Source organism: Gorilla gorilla, chromosome 22, assembly GCF_029281585.2.
Source record: "Gorilla gorilla gorilla isolate KB3781 chromosome 22, NHGRI_mGorGor1-v2.1_pri, whole genome shotgun sequence".
Lineage (NCBI taxonomy): Eukaryota > Metazoa > Chordata > Mammalia > Primates > Hominidae > Gorilla > Gorilla gorilla.
Genome location: NC_073246.2, coordinates 40655455 through 40671444, shown reverse-complemented (window position 1 = coordinate 40671444; position 15990 = coordinate 40655455). Strand labels below are relative to the sequence as shown.

General features: G+C 45.0%; 1 long non-coding RNA gene across 2 annotated transcripts in view; it reads left to right on the top strand.

The window, feature by feature from the left end:
* The first annotated feature begins 3038 nt into the window (after positions 1-3038).
* Positions 3039-15990, top strand: part of LOC101149050 (uncharacterized) — a 35193-nt gene continuing 22241 nt past the window's right edge. Inside the window, exon 1 of one of the 2 annotated variants that reach the window (XR_010132416.1) lies at positions 3039-3067. This is a non-coding gene — a long non-coding RNA (uncharacterized lncRNA). Of the gene's footprint in view, positions 3068-7545; positions 7676-15990 lie in introns of those variants that run through there. The other variant, XR_002003961.3, reaches the window with a different exon arrangement.

Here is a 15990-nt window from a genome sequence, read left to right as displayed (position 1 = left end):
AGCCCTTGTCCATTCCCCAGTGGAAGTTTCTACTCCAACCAAGCTGGTTTTCTCACCGTCCTTCCCCACATTCATCCTGGCCTCTAGAATTCTCTCCTAATGTCCTAACTTCTCTCTTGACTCTTCTAAGTTCTTAGCATCTTTCAGGGCCCCTGGAAGCCCACTTCCTCTGGGAAGCCCTCCAGATTGGAGCTCATGTCTTCTTCTTCACAAGGTCCTTCCCATTCATTGTAACATGTAACAATATCCTGTTAACTTTTTAATGTGTCTATCTTACCTCTTTGAAGGGAGAGACTGAGCCTTCTCTTCCCTGGAGTAGAGCTGGCTGCATAGTCAGGAATTGCTGGATGGATTAAATACATTTAAGGGAAATGCATTATTTTACTTCAAGAATAAAGAGTGATGGGGAATTCATATGATGTTAGTAATCAAATAAATGCAGACACACCATATCAAAATTGTAAGCAACAGTCTGTTTCCTCAGGGAAAAGGAGAAATGGGAGCAAGATACAGCCCAGCAAGGGGCTTGGATTGGCCCTCAGGAAGAGCTCCCAGGGCCCGGGTTTCGAGTCACTAAATTACTAGGCTGGGCTGTGGAATTTCATGCTTGGCTGCATTTGGGAACAGGGAACAGACTGTCCCTCAAGGATGATCTGGGCACAGCTATGCTCAGAATTAGAGAATGAACTGAGTAATCCTTTCAGTTTCTTGTTACTCTAGGAATCTAATGGCACTCGGTCCCAAAGTGAGCAGCATCATACTCCTTTCATTCTCGGGCTTCTCTTTCTCTTCCCAACTGTGATTTTTTTGGGGACTGATTTTAAACTATACACTTGGTCTGGAAAATGCCAATAAATGAACTACTTCAAAGCACCTTGCTTGGTGGTATCCATCCATACTTCCCAGAAACAAGGTGCATGCATCAGAATAGTAAATGCTAGCTGTGCTAACAATCTCCTAATCTCAGTGTTGTAATGTCACTAAGGTTTGCTTCCCCTCATCCCCATTCCGATACAGCCTGAGCAGCTCTGCCGGGTTCTTCTCCATGTGATAACCCAGGGATCTAGTCTCCTTATGTCTTGTGAAGCCACCATGGTCAATACACAGCCTCCAGGGTTGTCACAGAAGGGGAAGAAAGTGTGTCAAAGATCATTCAGAGTGCTTTATGGCCAAGTCTACAGGACTCCCATCACCTCTGCCCACACACCCCTCACCAGAACCCGATGGGAGGAAAAGGAGGCTTGGAAAGGTGGTCCTCCTGTGTGTCCAGGAAGAGAGTATGGGGTGGCTTATCTATCTACGCTACATCTACAAATGCCAAGCGTTGCTTGTGGCCTCATGTGAATGTCTGATTAATATGACATTTTATCCTAATACTCACAGATGTCTGGCAGCGTGGACACCAGACTTTGAGATCGCTGACTGATTCTGGTATCCGCCTGACACAACCAGAGACTGCTTTTGCAACTTCTGACAGCCTGCCCAGCCTGTGTGCTCACAACTGAGTGGTCGTTTCTAATCACTAATAGTGCTCAGGCCCAGGAAGAGTGTGACATGTGTCCTGAGGTGATTTGTGATGGGGGCTTTGTTTTGACACTTTTTTCTGACCATTTGAGAAAGAACCAATTTCCAGATCATTTGGCTTCATGACAAACAACAAAGGAGCTAGGCTTTTCTACCTTAAACCTCGGCCAGCCGGGGTGCTCCCTCCCAGGTGATGTCAGAAAGGCGGCCATGCCCTCGGGGTGAAGGGTACTAGCCATCCTCCCACTGCCTGTACCACAGAGCCTGGGATGGGGCCTGGGATGGGGCCTGGGGTGGGGAGTGGCCTGCCAGCCTGTGTTATCTTCTAGCATTGGCACCCCCAATTTAGTCTGAGGAACCCTCCAAAGCAGCTACCGTTTCCTTCCCTTCCTGGGAAAGCTTGGCCCAAAGGCCAGGAAGGTCTTTGCCTCGGCTTCTCAGAAGGAAGGGAAGACCTGCTTTGGGCATATGGGGTAGAATTTTCTACCATGTAAAGGGTGGTATGGTCAAAATGTGAACTTGCCTTATGTCACTAATTCCTGCGAAACTTTAAATTCTTCATTGCATCCCTCACATTCAACAAGGGAATTTGTCAAAATGCTTTCTGGCAAAGTGCCTGACACAAACAATGTGAATTTATCTGTGTAGAAATGACCCTTTCTGCCTGGTACTAACTTTCCTGATAAGCTCACTGGGAATGTTCCTCCTGCCGAAATGCAGATTTGTTGATCATCTTTTGGATTTCAGATCCTTGCTCTGGGAGAACGAGATGCAGGCCCGTTCCTACTGAGGACCATTGTCCCATAGCCCACTCTTGCTCCAGAGTCCTGCTGGCTTCTAGTTTCTTCTCCCATGGACACCCAAATTTCGGGGACTTATTTCCTAATGCCTCCCACTTAGTATTCCCTGAAATAATATTCTGAGGAGTTCTGAATAGGGGAGTCTTCAAATAAATCAGCAAGTGCCGTGAGAATGCATGAGTAAGGGAAGGCGTCATGACCCAGGCCTCTCGAGCAACACTAGGGAGGCAAGTGGACGCCATCCTGCATGTGTGCAGCTCACACCTGCCACCCACGGCACAACACGCCTTTCCACTGGGAAACACAGTGTTCTCTCTTCCACCCCTCACTGTCATAGCCCAGTGAAGATTCACCTATTGGGAAAGAAATGAAAACCAACATGTCTTTGAACTTAATTGTTTTCTTAACATTTGGGGCTGGGACATCTGTCTTTGCTTAAAAACACATCTATTTATATCAACAACTGTTTACATTGAGTCCTTGGAGACTGATTTAAGCAGATGTTACCTGATGTGGGTTTTCGTACTTAGAAAAAATGTGGAATTCATTTCTACCCCACTCCCTCCTCAATAAAGTTAAATTGCAGAAATTTGCAAACCTTAGATTTCAGTGTACACAAAATACCTCCTCCTAGCTTTTCATAACATGTGACTCATGTTATTGTGATGAAGGGACGAATGAATCATTTTTGTACTACGAGGGCTGGAAGACGGCAGTCCTGAGGGAGCCGACTTGCTTAGAAGGTTGGTAATGCGATTACTCATTCAATGGAGACCAGTGTAAAAGCTGAGTGTTGTACATACAGCTATGTTTATACAACCACTGCCTTGGCTTGGAGGAAGGGGCAAGGGCAAATTGGAAGTGGGTGGGAAAGACTGGAGGTGGCTTTCTGAGGCAAAGTGATGCCTAGGAATCAGACATGGGCGTGAACCAGAGGAGGAGAGACTGAGGGTGAAACCACGCTCCATCTGCATCTCGAAGTCACTTAGGCAATGACATTCATGCACTGCACAAGGCAGACTCTGGCCACGTGGTGAGAAGAGCTCTGCTGGATTCAGGAGGAAAGGCTTCCTGCTCTCAGGGGCCCGAGGCAGGTCTGCACCACCTTTGAGGGAAGTTCCATTTCTGTCTGTTTGATTCCTCTTCTTCTTGCCTTCTCTTCTTATTATCTTCCTTCTCTCTTCATCCCATTCCTCAGTGGCACACAGGCACTTTAATCCTATCTGACAGATGTTTATCCTGTGTTTGTGCCCAAAGAGAGTTCATATTGATGCAATATAATTTGTGAAACCATTTTTTCCTTATTCTGTGAAATGACACATGTAAGTTTGTATATACATAGACCTCTGTCTTCAAAGAGTAATTTTTACTGAAAAGTGAATTTACTTAAAATGGGGAACATGATTTCACAGAACCAACAAGGGCATTGTGACAGCTGAAACTTTGTCTTGAAAAATAAAACTTAAAATAAGAAAAGAAGTAATTTGGGATTATAATTATTATTTTGAGACAGAGTCTCACTGTGTTGCCCAGGCTGGAGTGCAGTGGCACAATCTTGGCTCACTGCAACCTCTGCTTCCTGGGTTCAAGCGATTCTCCTGCCTTAGCCTCCCAAGTAGCTGGGAATACAGGTGCGTGCCACCACACCAGGCTAATTTTTGTATTTTTAGTAGAGACCGGGCTTCTCCATGTTGCCCAGGCTGGTCTCGAACTCCTGACCTCAAGTGATCTGCCTGCCTCAGCCTCCCAAAGTGCTGGGATTACAGGAGTGAGCCATAGCACCCAGCCAATTTGGGATTTTATTAATGAATTTTAGATTATTACAGTAACATCAGCTTTCACTGCACACTGAACAATTGTGGTAGTTCCTCCATCACTTTCTTTAACTTCAGGGAACCTTATATCATAGGCAAGATTTGGAGTTTCACGTTGTCATCAGTTTGCACTGTATTTGCAGTATTTTCAATCTTCATTTGTTACTAAGACTGGCATAGACATTGACCCAATAGACTACCATTAAGGCTGATGGTAGATGTGAAGGGGGTTTGAGTGTCAACTATTTCTCTACATGGTCAGTTCATTAGGGGATATTTGAAAATTATGGTTACTTTGACTTTGCTATCCACTGCTATCATAATGTTCTCATTTCAGTACAAATGCTCAGATAAAAAAGACACTCTCTCCCTTTGGCACCTACTGGTGTTTATTATGAGTAAGATGTTTTGTCTCCATTAATTAATTTAAACCTTACAATGATTCAATAATTTAAGTATGACTGTCTAGTTTTATGGATGCAGGGAATCAGAAGCTCAGAGAGGTGGTGTAACATGTCTGGAGTCACAGAGTGAACAATGGAGGAGCTGAGATGTATAATCAGGTGTGTCTGATTCCAAAGTCTGTGGCTCCAGACAGTGAAGATACAATAAATACCTAACTCTTCAAAGCCCAGACACCAAAGAATATCTACAAGATCAACACTACCCAGGAAAACATGACCTCACTAAATGAACTAAATAAGGCATCAGTGACCAATCCTGGAGAAAGAGATATGTGACCTTTGAGACAGAGAATTCAAAATAGCTGTGTTGAGAAAACTCAAAGCAATTCAAGATAACACAGAAGGAATTCAGAATTCTATCAGATAAATTTAACCAAAGTCTGTGGCTCTAGCCTCTCTACACATTTCATCTAAGTCAACTGGGCTGGGTGGCCAAACACCTAAAGGTCACATCTGTCCATGGACAGCAATCAGCTCTTGATTTTCTGAGCCTCCCAAATTCTGACCTTGACTGCAAGGACCCCCTTTCAATTCAATTGACAATTAAGGCCAATGAGTGAGACCTGGTGAAGACCACACCTGAAATGAGACATAATTTCAATTCTATCCACTGCTAATTCTCTATCATTGTCACAGTACATCTTAATCTGCCCATTGAAGCATCTGAAACATAACCCTACAGGGAAAAATTTGCTAAAAATAATAGAGACCCTACCCTGGAAACGACTGTCTCTATTGGTCATTTGTCTTATGCCGCTGGATTTGAATGGGTCAATATCTGCTCTGACAGACGGCACTACAAGCACATCATGGCAACAACAGTTTTCAAATGAACTCCCTGACAATATTTCACTGGATCTGTGTGATCAACCAATTGATAATGTATTCTGTAGCACAGCACTGAGGACAGCTTGTATTTGCTTTCATGTGTCCTGTGACAGGCCGTTGGGAAAATTTCAAATCCTTTGTGGGTGTTAAGTGTCCAATGTGGACTGATGGGCAGGTGGAGGTGCGCAGGTGGAGAGCTGAGTCATGGCTGTGTTTGTTATGGTGGCTCCTGACTGGCTTCTAGGTTGGCTTGCTCTGCCCATGTAGAGTGACAAGGTGCATGGATGATGCTTTAATCCAAGAAGTCACAGCCCCATGGGTCAGGCAATTGCAGGTGAAATCTCAAGCAGGTGATTCTTAAGCCCAGCTCTGCCCCAGGAGATCCCAGGCTGATCAGATAACCTTTCAGAGGTTCGATATCCTCACCTCTCATGTGGAAAAAGTGGCAGTGCCAAGCTCTCGGAGGTGCTGGAAAATCAGGTGAGATTTAGGGGAATCGGAAGCTTGAGAGTGCTTGGTCAGTGATCGAAAGCTGATTTCTAGGGAAGGGCTAAAGAGGAGCAATCGGTCTTTGCATTGAAGGTGAGTTGTTTGTTTGTTTGTTTGTTTTTAGTTAAGATTAGTGCTTCTTAAATGATAGTTATTTTGCCATGTCAGAAGACACTTAAAGAAGAAGGCCTCTGGGAATATAAATGCAAAAGAAAAACCAGTACATTCCAACTTAGAGCTAATTTAAGAAAACAATCTTTCAGCAAACTTGACAACTGCTCTGAGAATGTAGCTTCTGAGACCAGTGGTGGCTCTAATCCTAAATGACTCTAATAAACAATTCTCTCTGCCATTATAGTTATCAGAGAAATAATTTATATGATACGTTTCAGCTTGATAGACACCATCATCCCATTGCAAACCCCTATTTAGTGAACTAGATTCCAAGCTCTATTAATCATTTGAGTAGGGTGTCTGTTTGGATGTGATGTATCTACAATTAGGCTTAATTAAAACCACCCACATAGAGCATGCTGAAAGACCAGCATTTAAAAATAGGAGCTGAATAATTAGGGTCATTAATAGGAACTGATTATTTAGTTTATGATGGCTTAAACACAAATAAGGCTCAGCAGTTTTCTGGTTTCTAATGAAAATGCAGAGGGCAGAGCAAAGCTCACTTAAAGGGAACCCCTCATTATACTCTGGGAATGGCCGTCGTTCTTCATCATCCTCTGTTTTAGGGTAGCCCATTCACCAAAGCATTTGCATCGGGCTGGTACAAGTAACCTGCGCCTCTGTGAGGGGTGGAGGAAAAGTGCTCTGCCTGGGGCCGAGCTAGGCAAGCCAGGGGCAGGCTGGATTCAGCCTTCCCCAGGGCCCTGGGAGGAGCCTTTGTGCTCTGCCTGAACTGCACAGGGTAGGTGGCCACCCTCCCTGGGCAGAGGCCTCCTGCAACCGACTCTTTGTCATCTCTCTGTTGTGGTTACTGCGTGGATTTTTCTGAGGCCACAGGAAATCTACTGATGCATCTCCCGGATCACCCACAGTCTATGACTGCCCGCTCTTAAATAAACAATTTATGTACATGATGCTGTGCTGTTTGTGATGTTTCACATTCTTTGGCCTTAATGGGGGGCTTATAGAGCTTCCAACTGAGTAAGACAAGGGTATCTTTCAAAGCAGGTATGAATAAGGCAATGAGATGCTCCACCTCTACCAGGGCCTGAGCTGAGCTTACGAGTGTAAAATCCAGAGCTGGCGCTGATTCGGTGTGGGGGTGGGATGGGAGCAGGGTGGGAAAGTGAGAAGCTGAATTCAGTAGAGCATCAGAGGCTAAGATTTATTGGCTGGTACCCAGTGAAAATGGAAAGACTTTTCTGGCCATGATTTTTTTTTTTCCCATAGACTTGAGCTGGATTTTATTCACAAGAATCCAAAATAAGTATTATAAGTGTGTGTGTGTGTGCGTGTGATTTGTGTGCGAGTGTGTGTGTGTCTTATTAGGTGATTAAGCACACAAGAGGCTAAGTTCCTGTTCCTTTCCTTTATGTTGGAAATAATTTTAACCTTGTTCTCCTGGCTCAGAATCCTTTTCAAGCTACAAGTAGATTTCTTGTGAGTTGCAGGATGGTTTCTGGATTTGTTGCGTGAGACGTGACCTACCCTCCAATGTCTGAAGTCATCTCTTGCCTGCCTGGAAGGTCTGCTGTATGTTTCGGGCATTACTGTTTATCCTCACGTCATAGTTTTACATGTGAGTCACTCTCATACAAAATGTTCACTTCTATTTTGTTTCGGAGGAAGGTTAGGGTGTTTTAAGCTAGATTGGTTTAGATTCACAAGAAAATGATGTGACCTATGTTTCTGATGTGTTTATGAAGTTGATTAAATAAGAGAATGAAACAGAAAGCAGTCCCTTTAGGAAAGTATCACATAGAGTTTCTCGGCCTCAGCACTGTTGGCATTTGAGGCCGGATCATTCTCCGTGGCGGGGGTCGTCCCGTGCGTTGCAGCATGTTGAGCAGCATCCCTGGCCTCCACCTACTAAGACTAGCAGCACATCCTCCCACCGTTTGCCCCCAGTGGTGACAATCAAAGATGTTTCCAGACATTGTCAAATGTCCCCCGGGGGTGGGGGGCAAAATCGCCCCCAGTTGAGAACATCTGATAGAATGATTCATCTGGGTGGGGAAAATTAATTTTGTTCTTCCAAATATCTGAAGTAGCTTGAACGAATTTTGTTTTTCTGAGACATTCAAAGAATTATGGAATCTTGAGATTGTTTATCCTCTGAAAGAAGATAAAATCTTCTCTTTTAACTCTTTTTTTTTGGATCTTTTTGGTTTTCTTTGTGATTTATCTCCAGCAATTTTAAGATTTAGGATTACATTGTATATCAACCATTCTTACACTATGTAAATTAAGTTTATTTCCTACTTGACTCAAGATAAAAAAATATAATTTCCACTGGTTTTCCAACTGTTTTCTACATTGGCAAAATTTCAAATCATCTGTAACTGTTGACCTTTATTGAGGCTTCTCTAATAATCACTTTCTCCAACTCAACGGAAGAGACACTTCATAGATTTGTGGTGACAAACCTTAGCTTTAAAGCTAGCTGAATGTTTTGCATACTTCTCTTCTTGACCCAATCTATTGATAACCGTCCAGGCTTTGTGGTGTGCCGAATTCATGTACTGCAAATTGCGTCCATAGAAACAGGTGGTATATTCCCCCAAGGCACGTTGTGAATTCATAATCACCCGTGTATCCCACAGAGTCATTCTGAAATTGATTCAAGATTACGTTCTGAGATAAATCTGTATTCATTGCTATGAAAAGTTGCCCATAATATACTGGTGAGTAAAAAAGCAAGTCATTGAATACTGTGGTTTTAAAATAAAATGAAGTGAAACCAAATGATGTTAGAGCGTGCTTTTATGCACAGCAGAGAAAGTTCTTCTAAATATGTTTACCACGCATTAAAACAGTTGCTTCTGTGGAGTCTGAATGTGGAGGGCTGGCTTGTGGGCAGGGGAGGAGGTGGAGGCAGACGCAGTTCTGTTTCTATCTTATACACTTCTGTATCTTTTAAGTTTTTTGAATCAGCACATACTAACTACTTTTATAATTTAAATAAGTGAAACCTATTTTCTCTTTCTTTTTTGTTTGCCACTACACAAGTGACAATTTCGTGCTTTTACTTCTGCCCTTTTTTCCTCAGAGGGACCATGCTGTCTTTCAGTTTCAGTTTGAACAGTTGGCTCTATCTCAAGTGATACCAGTCAATAGTTTCACCTTGCCTCACTCAGCCTGCACAAGATATGCAATTGCGTTTCAGGGGTAAACTTGGTATCATTTTCTAAACACGTCCACCATTTCTTCTATGTGGCAGCAGGGGCATTGGTTGAGCAGGATCAACAAAGGCCTCCCCTCACCTTCTTCCAGCCCTGAGGCTCCAGAGCTGCAGAGCCGTGGCTACCTCTGTGGGTGGAGGCGTAGGGGGAACAGGCAGACAGATGCAAGCCTGGGAACATAGGACTCCAGCGAGCTAGGCATGTGAGTGCTCACCGGAAGTTAGCACACAAACACTCACTATCACCTATCTTTGGGTTTAAAAGCAATTACTCTTTGTTTTTGTTTTGTTTTGTTTTGTTTTGTTTTTGAGACAGGTTCTCACTCTGTTGCCCAGGCTGGAGTGCAGTGGTGCGATCTCAACTCACTGCAGCCTTTACCTTCTAGGCTCAAGCAATCCTCCCACTTCAGCCTCCTGAGTAGCTGGGACTATAGGTGTGTGCCACCATGTCCAGCTAATTTTTGTATATATATACATATTTTTTTTTTGTAGACACAGGGTTTCTTCATGTTGCTCAGGCTAGTCTTGAACTCCTGGCCTCAAGCCATCCACCTGCATCGGCCTCCTGAACTGCTGGGATTACAGATGTGAGCCACTGCACCCGGCCTCTAGTTACTTTTAATAAGGGGAATCAAACTAAGGACAAAAAAAGTGATGCCATGCACAGCAGCAGAGCTAATTCCAGGTCCCACCCTCATGACACCTCACGGGACATTCAATTACCTTTCCAAGGGCTGCTGCAACAAAGCACCCTAAACCAGGTGGTGCAACAAAGCACCATAAACCACCAGAACCCCCTCATGGTTCTGGAAGCCAGAAGTCCAAGATCAACATGTTAGCAGGGCGTTGCTCCTTCTGAAGACTGCAGGGAAGGATCCTTTCTTATCTCTTTTGAGTGTCTGGTGTTGCCAGCCATCCTTGCATTCCTTGGCTTGCAGACTCATCCCTCTAGTCTCTGCCTTCATCATCACATACGTGGCTGTCCTCTTCCCTTTATGTCTGTGTCTCTTCTTCTCTTCTTATAAAGACACCAATCTTCTTGGATGAAGGGCCCACCCTTTCTCATATGACCTCAACTTTAGTAATTTCACTGGCAAGGATTCTATTTCCAATTTCCAAATAAGGTCACATTCTGAGGTCCCAGAAGTTAGGGCTTCAAAATATCGATAACAGATGTCCTCTGCAGGTTTCCTTTTCTCACAGTGGCCATCGCTGCATCTTCCTGATTGGCTCTAGATGTGGAGTTTGGGAGAGATCTTAGACCTTTGCAAGGTTTCCTACTCAGCCCCATGAGCTGGCATTTCGTGGGCCCCTTCCCCAAGCCCCCTCCAGGCTCCTGAGCCATCTTTCCCCCACATCTTCCTGCTCTCCCCACAAAAATGGTTCCAAAGCTGCTGCTTACCAGCCTTGCACCTTGAGTCTGGCCTTTGGCCTCTCTGAGTTTCCCCAAGAGAAACATGTTGGTCTAGAAGGTCTCCAGGTCCCTTCCAAGGTGAAACTTCCGTGATTCCTGGATTCATTAACAAAGGCTATCAATCTAGCAAACTGTGATCTCCACCAATTATCTCTGGAAGCAATTTGGCTATGAATTGTTGTAGGGAGGGCATTTCAATGGAATAGAGATTGAAAATTGTTATAATAGAAGTCACAGAATCTTTAAGAGCAGTACTCATCAATGCTCAAATAGCTGCAGTTCTCTATTGCCCCCATTGGAGCCGAGCAGACCCCCATGAGGAGAAGGATGCCCCCACCCTTACCCATGTTCTGTTTAAGTGCCTTGGCACAGTGCTGGCCCAAGACATCCTTCCAATTCTGCACTGCCATTCGTCCCCTCTTATCTCTGATGACCAGGGCTGTCACTGGGCACAGCTTCCCACTGCCCATCAGCATGGTACCCTGGACATTGCAGGTCCTCCTCTCCCTGCACGAGGAAGTGCTGGTTTCATTGAGCCACTGTGGCAAGGCCTAGCCATGAAGTAACTGGCAATGACTGCACCGTTTAGTTCAGGGCTAGTGCAGGCTCCGCAGTCAGACATCTGGGCTGAAGTCCCAGCTCCACATTGCCATGTGCAGATGTGGATACCTCCCTGAAACTTTGTGAGTTTCAATTTCCTCTTCACTGGGAGGTGACTACAGCATCTTCCCCAGAGGTTCTCATGAGGATTGTCTCATGAGACAATCGTTGTAGAACATAGAACGCAATGTGAAAATTAAAGACATCACTAGGAAGGCTCCTAGGTAAACGTGATGAAGAGGGAACTCGACTATCTTCAATAAAGAGATTATTTTTTAAAGTTGTAAATCCCCAAGGATAGATGGGAAGACCAAGAGAAGAGAGAACAGGGTGCAGATTTTAGAGGCTGGACTGCAGGTGGATAGTGGAGCTGGGCTTGGCCAATTTAAGAAAGCCAAATCCTACACTAGCTGTGCAGAAATTGCCTGATTTGCACGACAGAACATTGATGTTCAGGACCCAGTGCCTCCAGAAATGGGAGTGGAGGAGGCCTAAGGAAGGAGGACGGGATGAAAGTTGCTTGGGGGCCGGGTGCAGTGGCTCACGCCTGTAATCCCAGCACTTTGGGAGGCCGAGACGGGTGGATCATGAGGTCAGGAGATTGAGACCATCCTGGCTAACATGGTGAAACCCCATCTTTACTAAAAAATACAAAAAATTAGCCAGGCATGGTGGCGGGCGCCTGTAGTCCCAGCTACTGGGGAGGCTGAGGCAGGAGAATGGCATGAACCCAGGAGGCAGAGCTTGCAGTGAGCCGAGATTGCGCCAGTGCACTCCAGCCTGGGCGACGGAGTGAGACTCCGCCTCAAAAAAAAAAAAAAAAAAAGGTTGTTTGGGAGGCAGTTGGATCCCTGGATGCCCGCTCCTAATTTACCCTGGCTGAACTTGGGGATTTATTCTTTGGAGAAGCTGTAACTGCAGTTGCTGGCATGGAGGACCACAGGCACAATGGCAGGTGGGACTATACAGAAAACAGGGCGTTGAGGAAGCAGACACACAGCAGAATGCAGAGCCCCTGAGCTCCCTAAGATGGCAACTAGACGTTTACCTTCCAGGCTGCAGACTGGAAGGATCTTCTCTGGTCCAGAAAAAAAAAAATTACATCAGGAGTCTCCTAATAAATGGTTCAGGCAGAGCATGCTACAGGGGAGATCTTGGTGGATGGGCCCCTGTGCAAATGCCTAAATCTGCTTTTGGGTTTCCCCAGATTAAAAATGAACAGACAGGCTGGGCATGGTGACTTTCACCGGTAATCCCAGCACTTTGGGAGGCTGAGGTGGGTGGATCACTTGAGGTCAGGAGTTCGAGACCAGCCTGGCCGACATGGCAAAACCCACTCTCTACTAAAAATATAAAAGTTAGCGGGGTGTGGTGGCGCACGCCTGTAGTCCTAGATAACACGGGAGGCTGAGGCACCAGAATCACTTGAACCCGGGAGATGGAGGTTGTGGTGATCAGAAATTATGCCACTGCACTCCAGCCTGGGCAACACAGCGAGACTCTGTCTCAAGAAAAGAGAAAAAAATGTTAATTTGCTGAGAATGATGGCTTCAGAAAACCAAACACCGCATATTCTCACTCATAAGTGGGAGTTGAACAACGAGAACACATGGGCACAGGGAGGGGAACATCACACACTGGGGTGTGTTGGGGGGTGGGAGTCTAGAGGAGGGAGAGCATTAGGAGAAATACCTAATGTAGATGACGGGTTGATGGGTGCAGAAAACCACCACGGCCTGTGTTTAACTACGTAACAAACCTGCACATTCTGCACATGTATCCCAGAACTTAAAGTATAATTTTAAAAAATTAAAAAAGAAAAAAACCATTTTACCAACTTAAAAAAAATGGACAGCAAAGCAGCCAAGGACTGGCTGACCACTAAGGACCTGCTGGAGGTAACAAATGTGAAAGGTAAAAGCACATGAAAAAGTTTTAAAAACAATTTGGGCTAATAAGCCCGTGAAAAGATATTGAGTATTGTTACCATTAGCTACCAGGGAAGCACGAGTCAAATCCGCATTGAGTTTGTGCACCCATGTTCACAGCAGCACGATCCACAACAGCCAACAGGCGGAAAACAACCCAGGCGTCTGTCCAGAGATGCAAGAATAAGCAACATGTGGTCTCTTCGTACCATGGACCATTATTCAGCCTTGAAAAGGAATGAAGTACTGACACAGGCTACAACATGGATGAACCTCGAAAACACTATACTAAGTGAAGAAAGCCAGACACAAAAGACCAGAAATTGGCTAGGCGCAGTGGCTCATGCCTGTAATCCCAGCACTTTGGGAGGCTGAGGCGGGCGGATCACCTGAGGCCAGGAGTTTGAGACCAGCCTGGCCAACATGGTGAGACCCCATCTCTACTAAAAATACAAAAAATTAGGCGGGCATGGTAATGGATGCCTGTAATCCCAGCTACTCAGGAGGCTGAGGCAGGAGAATTGCTTGAACCCAGGAGGTGGAGGCTGCAGTGAGCTGAGACCACGCCACTGTACTCCAGTCTGGGCAACAAGAGCAACATTCCATCTTAAAAAAAAAAAAAAGACCAGAAGTTGTATGATGTCATTTATATGAAATTTCCAGAATAGACAAATCTATAGACATGGAAAAATTGATTAGTGCTTCCCAGGGGCTGGGGAGAGGTGGAGATGGGGAATGAATATTAACAGGTATGGAGCTTCTTATTAAGGTGATAAAAATAGGCTGGGATAAATGATGGTGGTGGTTGCACAGCTGTGTGAATATCCTCAAGAAGGCCAAATTTCATCTTATGTGAACTGTATCTCAGTAAAAATAAAAGTCAAAAGAAACCTGGAGGAAACTGAGACTACACCTACTGTTAACACCTTTAGAGAGATGAGATGAGTTTTCTTCTATGCATCAAGAATGAGAGACCATACAGGAGATCGAGACCATCCTGGCTAACACGGTGAAACCCCGTCTCTACTAAAAATACAAAAAATTAGCCGGGCATGGTGGCGGGCGCCTGTAGTCCCAGCTACTCAGGAGGCTGAGGCAGGAGAATGGCGTGAACCCGAGAGGCGGAGCTCGCAGTGAGCAAGATCGCGCCACTGCACTCTAGCCTGGGCGACAGAGCAAGACTCTGTCTCAAAAGAAAAAAAAAAAAATAGTGAGAGACCATAAAAAAGCAACATTTGGAAAATAACAAGCACTGGGCAAGCTTGGGGAAAGTCACATGATAGCCAAAATGAAAGACCCAGTACAAGGATTAGAAGGCGTGGCTGGAAAATTGTATTAGAAAATAGAGCAAAGTGAAAAGAGAAAAGAAAAGGGAGAGAATGTATGAAATTGGAGGCCCAGACCAGGAAATGCAGCTTCCAGATGAATTCCAGGAGGAGAGAACAGAGAAGCTGGTAAGTCTTTAAAATACAATTCAAGAAACTTTTCCAGAAATGAATAACACCAGCTTGCAGGTCTAAAGGGCCTAGTACAAGAGATAAAAATAGACCTACACGAAGCCTCATTGCTGTGCAATTTCAGAGCAGTGAGGACAGGAAGAAGATTTTACAAGCTTCCAGGGAGAAGAAAAAAGGCAACACATGAAGACTCAGGACTCAGAATGGCTGTAGCTTTCCCTGCAGCCACTCTGGGAATGACAAGAGGATGGGGCTTTCTGCAGGAAGGTGGTTTTCGACCTGGGCTTCTACACCTATAGAAACTATCAATCCAGTGCACAGGCAGAATAAAGGCATTTTCGGAAATGTTGAGATAGCAATTAGAAGTTACAGGTTAGGCCCGGTGTGGTGGCCCACACCTGTAATCTCAGTTCTTTGGGAGACTGAGGTGGGAGAATTGCTTGAGGCCAGGAGTTCAAGACCAGCCTGGGCAACATAGCAAGACCCCATCTCTATTAAAAAAATAAATAAAATTAGCTGTGTGAGGTGGTGCATGCCTGTAGTCCCAGCTACTCACGAGGCTGAGGTGGGAGGATCACCTGAGCCCAGGAGTTTGAGGCTGCAGTGAGCTGTGTTCATGCCACTGCAATCCTGCCTGAGCGACAGAGCGAGACCTTGTCTCCAAAAAAAAAAAAATAACAGGTTAAATATTCATCTTGCAACAAGGATTGATCTTGAAAACTATCCAAAAGGAAAAGAGTCAAATCATGATGACATAAGTAGCATGAGTTAAGTAAATTAAAAGCGTTTACGTGAAACACAGTAGGCACTTTGCAGATGGTCGGCAAACATATCCCCCTGGAGTGAAAGAAGGAGAAAGGGAGACGGAAGATGATGAAAATAGGAGGGAAAGTGAGGAGGAATGAGAGGAGCAGGGAGTGAGCAGGTGGCCTGTGTGCCTTCTACCAAAATCATCACAGAATATGAGGTCAGCTTTGCAGAATCCGAAGAACTTTCATTGAAATAGCAAAAGCCCCATTCTGCCCTCAGAGAACTTATCTTAATGTATTAGTGTGCTAGGGCTTCCATAATAAAGTACCATAGGGTAGGCGGCTTCAACAACATTTATTTTCTCCATCCTGGAGGCTAGAAGTCTGGGATCCAGGTGTGAGCAGGGTTCGTTTCTTCTGAGCCTCCCTCCTTGGCTTACAGACGGCCGCCTTCTCCCTGTGTCCTTACATGGTCATGTCTGTGTTCTAATCTCCTCTTCCTGTTAGGACACCAGTCAGATCGGATTACGGCCCACGCTAATGACTTCACTGCATCTTAATTATC